At 42.1% G+C, this 13,077-nt stretch overlaps 1 protein-coding gene across 1 annotated transcript in view; it reads right to left on the bottom strand.

The window, feature by feature from the left end:
- BRSK1 (BR serine/threonine kinase 1) overlaps positions 1-13,077 on the bottom strand; it is a 435,735-nt gene that overhangs the window by 339,062 nt on the left and 83,596 nt on the right. The gene's annotated exons all lie outside the window — the stretch shown is intronic.

Raw genomic sequence — 13,077 nt, 5'->3', positions numbered from 1 at the left:
AGATCAAGCTTCATATACACAGTATTTGCAGCGCAGACAGCAGCAGTGCAAGCTTCATATACACAGTATTTACAGCGCAGACAGCAGCAGTGCAAGCTTTCTTTACACATACGTTTCTGTGCTGTGCAACTAGATGAGAAATTGTGGCATGAAATTATGTCTTCTGCTTTATCCGATCAGGGGTGATAAAATGTAAAGCTCTCCACCCACTTAGCTTTTTGACTGAGGAATCTGTGTGATGTGCCTTCAATCAATCATTTGGTAAGATTAACCCATTTCTGTGTCATTTTGTTTGCTTGCTTATTATTTGTATAGTGCAAGAATAGCAGATGTCACCTGGTTCATGGTGCGTGTCACCTCATATCTTTTTACAATGAATTGTTTAACTCACAATTACACTAGCTAAAATAGTATTTTTTGGTGTACTAGGAGTTATTTTAATTTTAATTAGACCATGATATAAGTTCTATCAAGAACTTTTAAAACATTTTTTTATCAGTTTTATAAAGATGGCACTGGGTTACAGTTATATCAAAAAGGAATGTATGACAACTATACATTTCACACCACGTGACGCAACAGCATCATGGAATTTACCTCGCCCATTGGATTACTTGAGGTATATATGTATATCTCCTTCACATTGTTTATTCTCACTTGGTGTTTCATTTTACATAGAACTTTATAGCACATAGATTTGAGCCAATGTCATTGAATCATTTGCCTTTTGAAATGTCCTTTACTGACACTGGCATTCCATATGACCACTTGCACTGTTTCCATATTAAATGAACTCTGCTTGTATTTTGTACCCCACATTATTGTAATTTAGTGAGGTGCCAGGTGCTGTTGGTACGGGAGTGTCAGTGCAGGGTGTGGGAGAGAGCATGAGAATTTGCAGGAGGCACACGCGAACGCTCCTTCCATGTTGTGTGGAGAGATGTAGCAACACGGAGTGGCGGCTGGGGCTGACAGCACAGAGGAGACCAGCATGTAAGAAATTTAAGAAGTGTAAGGAATTGATACTCATCATCAATCATTCTCTTCAGCTCAATCACCTCATTTCTCTACTTCTACAATAACAATATTAGTTCATGCATGATGAAACAAGCAAAATCAATATTTTTTTCCTGATAAGAATACAAAACGTTTTATCAAACATTAAAGTAGTGTCTTCTCTTCAAGTGAACTGTATTGTATTTAGGGTACAAGCCGTAATAAAAGCCAAAAAAGATGGAAAACCTCTGAAAATGTGTTCTCTTTATCACAGAGTTCCAAAGACCAAACCGGAGATATTGCATCGTGGCTTCATGGATAAACAACAATGGTGGCAAGGTGGCAGCTGAATTCCAAGATGGCATGCTGGCATCAGTAGCTGGATGGCCAGCCGTTGCCTTAAGCTGAACTCTAACAAACAGAGGTTATGACAATTGGCAACCTGTCCCCCGCTTGGTCTCAGTCCTGGTGGCCTGCCACTTTGCCCCCCCCCGCCCCCCCCCCCGATTCCAGTCACTAAAGTCCGGACTCTGGGTGTCATATTTGACGATAGATTGACCTTTGCACATCATGCCAAGTCAGTGGTCTCAGCCTCATTTTACAAATTGCGAATGATAAAAAAAATCTTACCTTTCCACCCTTTGAATGCCGGGAAAACTCTGGTCAGTACTCTAGTCTTGTCCTCTATAGACTACTATAACGGGCTATTTGTAAATGAACAAAATAAGGTCACTCAAAAGTTAGAATCTGTCCCGAACGCAGCGGCCAGAATGTTATCCAGAACTCCTAACTTTAAGCCAATCTCTCATGTCATGAAACAGTATCACTGACTCTCTGTGAAAAATCGAATTAAATTTAAGGCACTGTGCATTTCCTTTAAGGCCTCACGTAACTTTGGGCCTCAATTTCTAATAAAGGAATTAGCATTGTAAACTCCTAATAGGGCCCTTCGCTCTGCTACTGAGCTTTTGATGAAGGTTCCTCGCGTCAAAACTGCTACATGCGGCGATTTATCGTCTCTACTGCAAAACTTTGGAATTCACTTCCGCTACACATCAGATCATGCCAGTCTCTGCTAACCTTCAGAAAAATGTCCAAAACCTGGTTATTCAACCAATAACTCACTTCACCAGCATATGCCGTTGTCCGCTGCGCAGAGACTCCCTCGGGTGTTTGAGCGCTTTATACATCTCAAAAATAAATAAATAAATGGACAGAATTATTGTGTGACAGCCTCAGCGGCAAAACGACTGCCTGCTAGGTGTGTGGGTAAAATGTGTTCATCGTCGCCACTGCCTAGTAGCCACATGGGTTAAATAGATGTTTAGAAAGCAGGGCTCAATTAACACTCTGACTTTGTTAAAAGGACAAACGGTACTCTATGCAAATACTGCTGCAGAGGTGACCCCTTGCAATGATTCTGCCTGTTGTAAAGCAGCAGGCAAAGCTTCTCTGCCAAGGCACTCTGCATCTCTTCGTTCCAATCTAGTCTCAATTTTAAGACTAAATTGATAAGAATAACCGAAGCAGGGCATAAAGTTGCAAAAAAGCAGGTCACTGCCAATAAAGGATGTTAGCATGTATCCCAGGCAGCAACTGTGTATTAATCGTAGAAAGCTGCATGGAGGTAAAAAGAGACGCTGGAGACAACAAAATGTGATTTTTTTGTGTGAATAATTTCATGTAACTAGTATTGCACAGTAAACATTTTGAAAACACTTCTTTTTACCATCATATTTATATTTGTCGAAGATCTCTCCTATGCAGAGAAGGAACTGCACCAATAAAAGGCATCCACCGTCAGTCATATTACATTTGTAAATTAATTTCACATTTCAAAGTAAATGAGATGGCATGCGCGGGGAGCTTGAGTCCATTTACATTTGCTTAGACATGCTAATAAAAAATATACATGCCACATTTTAGGCCTGGCATGGACGCAGCTTTAGCTTTCACCAGCCTCATGCTTTCCCTAAACTTCTCAACAGAAATTCACATATGTCAGTTACTGTAGGCGCTTTCAGTCACCTCTCTTCAACCATTGGTCCTTTCAAGGATCATTCACACGTTGCATCCACTCACCACAGCACTGGGCAATGGGTCAACTTACTGCAACCATTGCCTCTATTCACTTTGGGTGATGGCATCTTGCTTTCACACACGTGCACATCTACTTGAAAAGAACTTCACTTCAGTGTGGAGGCTGGTGGCTCCATTACTGCTCTTATTTCATGTTTTTGCACTTATTTAGTTTTGCAATAGGCCATTTTTTACTTTTGACAACAATACATTCATCTTTACCTTTGGATTACTTTTAAACTTTTAATGCCTCTGCGTGTGTATGAAAAAAATGCAGGCTTGCTAAAGTCAGACCTGTTGGATTTGCCAATGTTTGTTAATACAGCACTTTCCAATGGGGTTAGTTTGTTACTAAGTGCTCTTTATTTTATCAGAGACCCAGAGAGATGAAAAGAAAAGCAGCACAAACGCACTGTTTGGGTCAGCCGGCAAGACCGGATAAGACCTCAGGCCACCCACTCATTGTTAAGGTCACAAAAATCTTAAAATTAGGCAACTGTGTAAGGTGCTTTAAAAAAACATGAATTAGGAAGGGAGGTGTTAAAGTGATGTTAAAAACACAGAAATACACACATGCAGAAAATAAGAGATACATGAATTTTAGGGTACAATGCAGTCAACCTCTCACAGAGGTGAGGATAATACCATGACAAATGATCCGATTTATGACATTGCAAGTAGCAGCAATCACATTCAACTATGACGTCATTGGTCACATTTAAAACATCAGTTATGATACTACAAACTACATCATTTGATGACATCACTAAGCGAGTCACTCGTGTCACCACCCTTTATACCACTGATGAAATCACCGACTGCCTTGCATATGTCAGCACCACTGATGACATCACGGGCTATTGGTTGCACCTACTACAGCAACAATATCATCACATATGGCATCACACCTAACAGGAGCAAATGCCCTATTGATGAAATCACTGATGGCATCACATACATTGTTTCTAATAACATTTCTGATGACATCACTACATTACTGAAAACACCCACTACAGAGAAACATCATAAAGTTCTGAAGTAAGACGTTCACGTGGAAGATCACCAAATCCTACCCAGCATTCTTTTTACTTGTGTGTGTATCATACAAACAGAACGTAACTGGTTTGCATCCTCCTTCCAAGCTGGCAAAACAATGGGCCTCATTTATGAAAAGTGACTCATCGCTGCGTGAAAACAGCGATGCGTCACTTTTCATTGTGCGACATGCTGGATGCGTCATATTTACAGTATAATGCATCATGTCGCAAGGAGTTACAGATACGTCAGTATTTCTGACGTATCTGTAGGCGCAAAAATGACGCATCGCTGCAGTGGGTTATGAAAGTGACACAACTCCATCAATGGGTCAATTTCACATGGGCAAGTCCCATTTCAAAAGTGACTGCGTCAGTCTTACGCCTGCTGTGAGGCAGGCGTAAGATATTGACACAATTGGGTCCTAGAAGTGGTGCAGTGAAATGCTATTTCACTGCGTCACTTCTCCTAGGTTTACTTGCGTCAGAAAGCCCACTCTGCATACATTATACCTGGCGCAGGTATAATGTGGTGCAGGGGTTTACAAAGTGACACATCTACCTAGATGTGTCAATTTGTAAATATGATGCAGCATGGCGCATTTCTACCCTGCTGGTGCGTCACAAAAAGTGATCCACCGGCAGCGTAAAAGTGACACAAGAGCTCATAAATAATACCCAATGTGTCCAGATAAACTCAACCAAATAACCATCCCTATCTGTTAAATATGAGCCTATCAAAGCATTGTTCTTGTCCCAGTGATTCTTAAAATTGACATAAAGCCTCTGGGTTCTATGCTCAACCAATAAATAGCCTTTCATCAGTGACATACTTCTGTGATGCTTTTACAGCTACTGCAGTTGGCTCCGGTGGTGGTATGTCTGTGGTGCAGGATGTCATTGGCATCTGATGCACATCACAAGACCGTATGCAAGCGTGGATGGTAGGGGTCTATTTCAAAATGAATGTGACCAAAATGGAACCTCTCCAGGTAAACGTCAGCAAGATCCAACCCGGAATAGAATACTGATTTACTAACTGTTTGGCATTGTCCTGCACATCGCCACCAATCTGAGATCCCTGGGCTTTTACCAAATTCTCTGTCTTTCGCTCTTGGCCTGTGTGAAGATTAAATTCCAGACAACGTGGTAGCCTTGTACCTTGGATCAAATCCCTCCCCATAACCCACACACTTCACTCCAAGGACTCTTTCTTTCAGGCTGACGGAGACCTTTTCACAAACCCATGGACACGACCCCAACCCCTTGAAAGCTGCTCTACATGTAGTAGCCTTTGGCATCACCACACAACTCAGATACAACCACATTGTCCAGGAGCGGCTCTAGGCTAATGGCGGCCCTGGGCAGGGAGCGTAGGTAGGGGGCCCGTCGAGGAACGCAGGCACGGAGGCCAGTGAAGAGGGGGGTCAGGGTGCCGCCAAGCAAATATGTATCCACCCTCAGAGGATTATTATATTAAGGATATATATTTGCGTGGCGGCCCCTGAGGTTTGGCGGCCCTGTGCAGGTGCACAGCTTGCACATGCCTAAGGCCTCCCCTGCATTGTCTCTTTGACTCAAGGGTCTTCACGGACTCTCCTTCCCAGCAGGCATCAAGGTTATATCCTAGTAAATAATTTATAAGTCTATCTACATCCGCAAACAGGACTACCCAGGGGCCAAACCTTCTCCCTGGCACCACGTGCTGTCCAATGCTGCTGCAACTGGTGAAGGCAAAGAAAAAAGAGGAGGCAACTCATTTTCCTGCTATATCCTAAACATGTACAGGAAACTGCCCCGCATCTCGGACTGATCCTCAAACACTTGCTCTTCAGCAAACACTTAAATGTCCACCTCTTCTTGTGATGCACCCTCTTATTCTCCAAAATCCCTCTTAATCCACTTTACAATTCCTATCCCGCGTCATCCCCTACTCCTATGTAAATATATTTCTTTTTTTTCCAGAAAAGGTCATGTTTCTGTAACCAGAACACATCGGACAACCCCCACCCTGCCCCCGCATCAATGTTGTGCTCCAGTGATACTCAGGACTAGATCCTTACTATTTACAAAATCTGCCAAAAAACACACATAAAATAAAGTTATGGAACCCTGAGTATATGAGCCGTAACAAGTTATGATTTGTAGAGTGAAGGGAAACATAGACTGTAGAAATACATATATAAGGCCACTAAAGCGGAATGTCAGTTATGTTATGTTATGTTGATGCCAAATTACTAGACTCAGCAACGGCGTGTTCGTGCCTCTACTCAAGTCATTTTACTACATGTATGATAAACGACCCAAAGCAGTACCCTGAATATGTCAAATCCACCAAGAATATTCTACTCAACATGCCCTTACTTGTAATTTCAGCCACCCTCTACTCCCTGTGCCATTGGTCTTTATCTGCTGTGCCCCAGGGGAAACAACCTTTAAAGGCAACCATTACATTGCACTACATTTACAACGCAGCCATTACATCGCAACATCCTTTACAACGCATGTCACTACAACGCAGGCACTACAACGCATACCATTACAACGCATGACACTACATCGCATGTCACTACAACGCAGGCATTACAACGCATACTATTACAACGCATACCATTGGAGGTAGAATAGTAATTTTAATAATAATAACAATGGTAACGGTTATACAGGAGCGCACAGCGTGTATAAGAATGTACATATGAAATTGATCAATAAACCACTTGGTGCTCAAGGCGGAGTAGAGCAGGTTACCACTACTCAAAAATAAGCCAAGGCTAGAAGCAATTCAAGATTCCACCAAGCACTCAAATTGTAAGATTCCAATAAATCTGAATCAGCAAGTGTCTCTGAATGATCAGGTAATGACATTTTCTTTTCTTTATTCCAAATTTTCAGCGTAGCTTTTGAGGCACAGCCAACACGTGTTTCGTCTTGTCAGTCACAGACAAACAGACTTCTTCAGGGCTGTAAACAAGTACATTAACCAATATTCAAATATCATCACTGAATAAACAATGTCATAATTCCACCACATTTCACCGAGTAATGTGAAGAGTGAAGTGAAAAGAGCCCTATACCAAGAAAAGAGCTGGAATCACCTCCGATGTATCAAAGGACCAAAGGATAATGCCAAAGTAAATAGTTCTAAAAATAAATATAAATCAGCTAGTAACACATACCATCAACGAAGGTTCAAAATTATTCAATTCTCCTCATTGAATTCAATAAGCTAACCGCTGTAAAGTATTCTAGAATACACAAGAGAAGCAAAACAAAGCCCCGGTCACAGATATGCACTTTCGAAAATAACAAGGACAAGTATAAAAGTATTAATCAGTGACTTACCATATAGGTATATGATAAGTCATGTAGCACGAATAGTAATCTTAAGTAACAAGGTCCAAAATATCCAAGTGATGTAAAAGTAATAAGGCAGTAGATTCCGTAAATTCCAAGTAGTAATAACAAACTCCACTCTGTAATCAGATAAATATCATGTAACAGCCAAATACATATCAGGGTTTAAAGTCTCACTAGCCTTCTGAAAGCGTAATCTTACCCGAGTCAGAACTCTCAAAGTCATCCAATTCGCAAGTAGTCCGTCAGTAATTCCAATATCTGGAATAGTAAATAATAGGACCCTTAGTATCATTTTCCCAACACTACATTGCCATATAAATCAATGCTAACACCTACAACAAGAGCAAACTCACCGCATATCTGCTCAGAGTGTTCGTATAAAGCTCCGCATGCTACACGGGCGCCATCTTGCAATGGCAATTTATAGTTTAGCCCCGTGGACGCCATCTTGGAACGGCTAAAAATTACTTCTTAATACAGAGCGCAGAGTATTGTACAGTAATATGCTCAAAGCATACATCAAGGTCACTAAATGTATATATATGATTCTTTGTATAGTGAATAACGCACTGAGCGAACATTGTCCCTCAAATCACATTCAAATGAGGAAACTAAAGTAAACACCGGGCGCGTCCTGGTTGCGTAGCAACATGTCGCGTAAACACCACAGCAGAGGAGAGTAACCAGTAAACATCCGCCATCTTAGAATAGTAAGCAGTAACATTCGAGTTAAAGCTAAGTAACTTAATCAGGAGCGCACCTTCTTTTGTATAGCCAGATGGACCAAATATAATGCTTCCCATATACACAACAAGAATTGTGCCATATTTAAATCGAAATAACAACAATAACAAATTCTTGAGTAATAATAACGAATTATCCACAACATCCTAGGATAACATGAAACCAAGTATAAATCGCTCAGTCCATAATACGTAATAACAGAGGATCCAAAACCTATACCATAATAAGTATATTTATATATAAATACGCGACTAGAATACATCAGTACGCCGCAAAAACAAGTAATAGAGGCATAATATACATCTTATCGATCTAGCTAAACATCACAGTATGAAGACGTCCTCAATAATCCAAAAGTGCACCTCTCCCCCGGGGGATGTCAAATAATATAGAGAAAAAGTAGGCAGAAAATCAGAGAGAGGGGGGGGGGGAAAGGATAGTAATTTTAACCCCTACACTACCCAACACTTACCTTAAATGCGATGTAATGGTATGTGTTGTAATCGTATGCGTTGTAAAGGTAGTATGCGATGTAATGGAATGTGCTATAAAGGTAGTTTTTTAAAAGGCGATGCAGTGTCATGCGATGTAATGGAATGCGTTGTAGTGGCTGTTGCGATGTAAAAACTGTTTTGTAAGTGCATGCGTTGTAAATGTATGCGTTTTAACATCATACATTCGTGCCCCAGGGGTGAGATCTTAAATGAATGCCACACAGCTATGTCCACCAACTTTGGTTTGTAGTCTGTCTCCAGCTTTTTGTGTCTGGATTACACTAAAATGTCTATTTTCTATAATACTGCTAGAAACCTCTTAAGAATGACACTATGGTAGTGATCCAACACTGAATAAAATCTGAACTTCTCCAGGTCTGGTGAGATGCACAACCATAACACTATCATGCCGTACTCCTAACCTTGCATCTGCTGTCACAAATAACATCATAAAATGTATCATCATTGACATCACTGGTGACATCACTAGCATAAATGCAGTTCTATGGGTGTGGTACGACTGTCTGCATAGATATTACTTGAATTGTAAGGCTGCAGCACCACTGTCAACATACAGATTGTTTAGGCTTGGCACAGAAACAAGATTTAATTGTCATTGTCAGCAAGTCAGTATGGGAAAGAACAATAATATGAGGCTTGGCTAGTGTCATTGATAATGCCAATTGTGATGTGATATAAGATGCCATCAGTAACATATTTGATGGCACCTTGACAGCATGTGCATAGTTATGCTCAATGCACTTGAAGGAAAATTGCACTGCTTTTAAGGTTCTGGATTGTAACCTTAACAGCTCTTCAACTGGTTTTTATGTTTAACACTTCGTGATCTTAGTCGCAAATGATAGATTACCATAACAAAAGTCTTAGGGCCATATGTATCAAGCTAATTAGCATTCGCAAAGGCCGAAATTCTGCGAATTTCGGCCTTTGCGAATGCTAATTTGACAAATGGTATGTATCAAACATGTTTTATGCAAAATAAGGAATAGCAAAATTTGCAATTCCTTATTTTGCGATTGCACTTAAGGAATCGCAAATTTTGCGAATTCTTAAATGCAATGTATCAAACAAAAAATATTCAAAAAATGCCATTAAGGATTCGCAAATTACCACCAACTTCTAGTTGGTGGTAATTTGCGAATTCTTTTCAAAAAGCTTTTTTCCAAAAAATATGACGCCCATATATGTGCGTCATATACCCCCAAATGTCTTTTTCAGGGGTGCAGCAGGGTGTTCTTGAGACACCCCTGCACCCTTGAAGAAATTCCTAATTTGCGATTAGCTAATTGCTAATCGCTAATTGCACCTTCATTCCTATGGGCCTCCTGGCCCATAGAAATGAATGGGTAATTTGCGATTAGCAATTTGCTAATCGCAAATTAGGAATGGTAAAGAATCGCTATTTAATAGCGATTTTTTTCATACATACCATTTTGCATTTCCTAAATAGCGATTCCTTAAAATTCGCTATTTAGGAAATGCAAAATACTTTGATGATACATATGGCCCTTAGTCTATGAGCATGTCCCATGCCATGCCCCCTCCCTCACAGAGAGGACCGGGGACAGCTTTTGACTGTGTCCAAGTAGGGTCTCGGTACAGGGCATGGCTTTCTCCCAGGCCCTGACAACAGCCCCACTGTCCCATATCACATAAAGCAGCTGACAGCTACACTGTTGCTATGGGAGAGGTGTGGCGCAGTGGCCAGAGTGGCTGAATACAGATCCCCGTGCTGGGGGAGCTCATCTCAGCATCATGTGACTCTGGGCAGTAGCTCACTTAATCTGCCCCACGGCCCCCAGCACCTTGAAACCTTAAGGGGTGATATGTTCCCAATATATTAATATGGATTATTATTATTTTATACAACATTAGGATGGGTGGGGTGAGGGGGGGCACGTGTGAGCTCAGCCCTTGAGCAAGGGGAGGTGTCTGGGATCTGTGTTGGGCCGTGGGGCTGCCCAGCATTTCTCTCCGGCTCCTGAGCTAGGCCAGTGAGGGGTTCATTAGCGCCAGGACCGCCAGGAATGGGTGTGTCCTTTATCAATCCTTCCTGGTCATCGTTTTATGACAGAGTAGGATGGGAGTGAGAAGGTGGCACTGGGGCACTAGCATTTTGTGGCTCACGGCCTATGATATCCTTCGGGATCAAGTTCGCGCTATATAAAACTTTAGAAATAAATAAAATAAAATGTGCATCTCTGGGATAGTAGCTAATGTTGCCACACTTTTCTCGCTCCTCTGTTTTTAAAAAGTTTTCTGAACATTCGACTCAGGTAACCTAATTCACAAATTGTTGTAAATCGTGGTCACTCCAAATTAAAAGATTAGAAACAATGTTGCGAATTTCTATGGCGGGCTTAGTGGACTGGAACTGGAACTTCCAGTATAATTTGATTCCACACAAAAGAAATCTAATCTAATAAAACATGTTAATAGGAACCAGTGTACTAATAACGATACACTGGCACATATATTGATACAGTGCAAAGGTAAATGTATGTTATTACAACAGTATATCCTAACAAACCCGAGAATTATCACACTTCCAAGGCCATTTTACACATAGCAAACATTTGAAATAAGCATTGGCAAAGCCAATAGGTCTCGTATCCGCACGAGCTATTGGCTTTGCCGATACATTTTAGCCAGGCTGTACACCAACGTGGCTGCTGTTCAGCATGGCTAAAAGTTAGTGGGGTTAAAGAGGGTAGCACGGAATGTCGTGAAGTGGAGTACAATGGAGTGTTACCGATTGTCGTAGAGTTGCATAGAGTGGCATAGAGTTGTGTTGAGTGGAGTGTTGTGGAGTAACATAGTGTGGAGCAGTGTAGAGTGATGTGGAGTGTCATGGAGGGAGTAGAATGTCATAGAGTGGAGTATAGTTGAGTGGAGTAGAGTGTCAGAGTGGAGGGGCATGGAGTTTTGTGCAGTGTTGTAGAACAGAGTGGAGTGGCATAGGGGGTGTTGTGTAGACTGGAGTAGAGTGTGGTAGAGTAGAGTGGTGTAGAGCAGAGTAGATTGTCATGGAGTGCAGTGGCATAGAGTGGAGTAGTGTAGCAGAGTGGGGTGGCATAGAGTGGAATAAAGTGTTGTAGAGTCGAGCAGCGTACATTGGAGGGGCATAGAGTGTCATAAATGGAGTGGCATAGCGTGGAGTAGTGGAGTAGAGCAGAGTGGAGTAGTGTGTAATAGAATAGAACGGATAAAAATGGCATGGAGAGTCATAGAGGAAGTTGCATAGAGCATCGTAGAGTGGAGTAGTGTTGCAGAGTGGCATAGAGTGGAGTAGAGTGTTGTAGAGTGGCGTGGCATAGAGTGGAGCAGAGTGGCCTAGACTGAAGCAGCATAATGTGCAGTGGTGCAGAGCAGATTGACACAGAGTGCAGTGCCGTAGAGTGCATTGGTTTTTAGCAAAGTGATGTAGACTGCAGGGACGGACAGTGGCATGGATTACAGTGGTATAGAGTAGAGTGGTGCAGAGTAGATAGCAGTGGCAGAGTGCATTGGTTTTGAGTAAAGTGGTGTAGAGAGCATTGGCATACAGCAAAGTGGTGAGGAGTAGAGTAGAGTGGTATAGAGGGTTGCAGCACAGAGTGCAGTGGAATGGAGTTCAGTGGCATTGAGTGGAGTAGCACAGAGTTGGGTAGAATGCTGTAGAGTGCAGTGGCATAGAGTAGATTGTTTCAGAATAGAGTGAAGTGGCGTGGAGTGGTACAGAGTGCAGTGTTGGAGTGTAGAGTGGCTTAGAGTAGAGTAGAGTCGTGCAGAGTAGAGTGGAGTGGCCTAGACTGGAGTGGTATAGAGTGCAGTGGTGAAGAGTGCAGTGGTGCATAGTAGAGTGGGATTGAGTGCACTGGCGTAGAGTAGAGTGGTGCAGAGCGGAGTAGAGACATGTAGAGTGCAGTGTCATAGAGTGCAGTGGTGCACAGTAGATTAGAGTAGCTTAGAGTGGATTGACAGAGTGTAGTGGCATAGAGTGTAGAGGCATAGAGTGCTTTGGCATAGAGTGACATAGAGTTGAGTGGTACAGAGTAGAATGAGGTGGCGTAGAGTGCAGTGGCACAGAGTAGAGAGGCACAGATTCTAGTGGCATAGAGATCAGTGGAGGAGAGTGCAGTGTTGCAAAGAAGAGTGCTGTTGAGTTCAGTAGTGTAGAGTAGAGTGGAGTATAGTGCATTGGTGTAGAGTGCTGCGACATAGAGTGTTGTAGAGTATAGCTGCATACAGTACTGTGGTGCAGAGTAGAATAGTGTAGAGTGCACTGGTGTAGAATGCAGTGGCATTGAGTGCAGTGGCATAGAATAGAGTGGCACAGAGTGTAATGGAGTGGCGGAGGGTAGCTTGCAGTT

Source organism: Lissotriton helveticus, chromosome 7 (genome assembly GCF_964261635.1).
Source record: "Lissotriton helveticus chromosome 7, aLisHel1.1, whole genome shotgun sequence".
Taxonomy (NCBI): domain Eukaryota; kingdom Metazoa; phylum Chordata; class Amphibia; order Caudata; family Salamandridae; genus Lissotriton; species Lissotriton helveticus.
The sequence above is the reverse complement of the archived record's forward strand: the minus strand, read 5'-3'. Positions and strand labels throughout refer to the sequence as shown.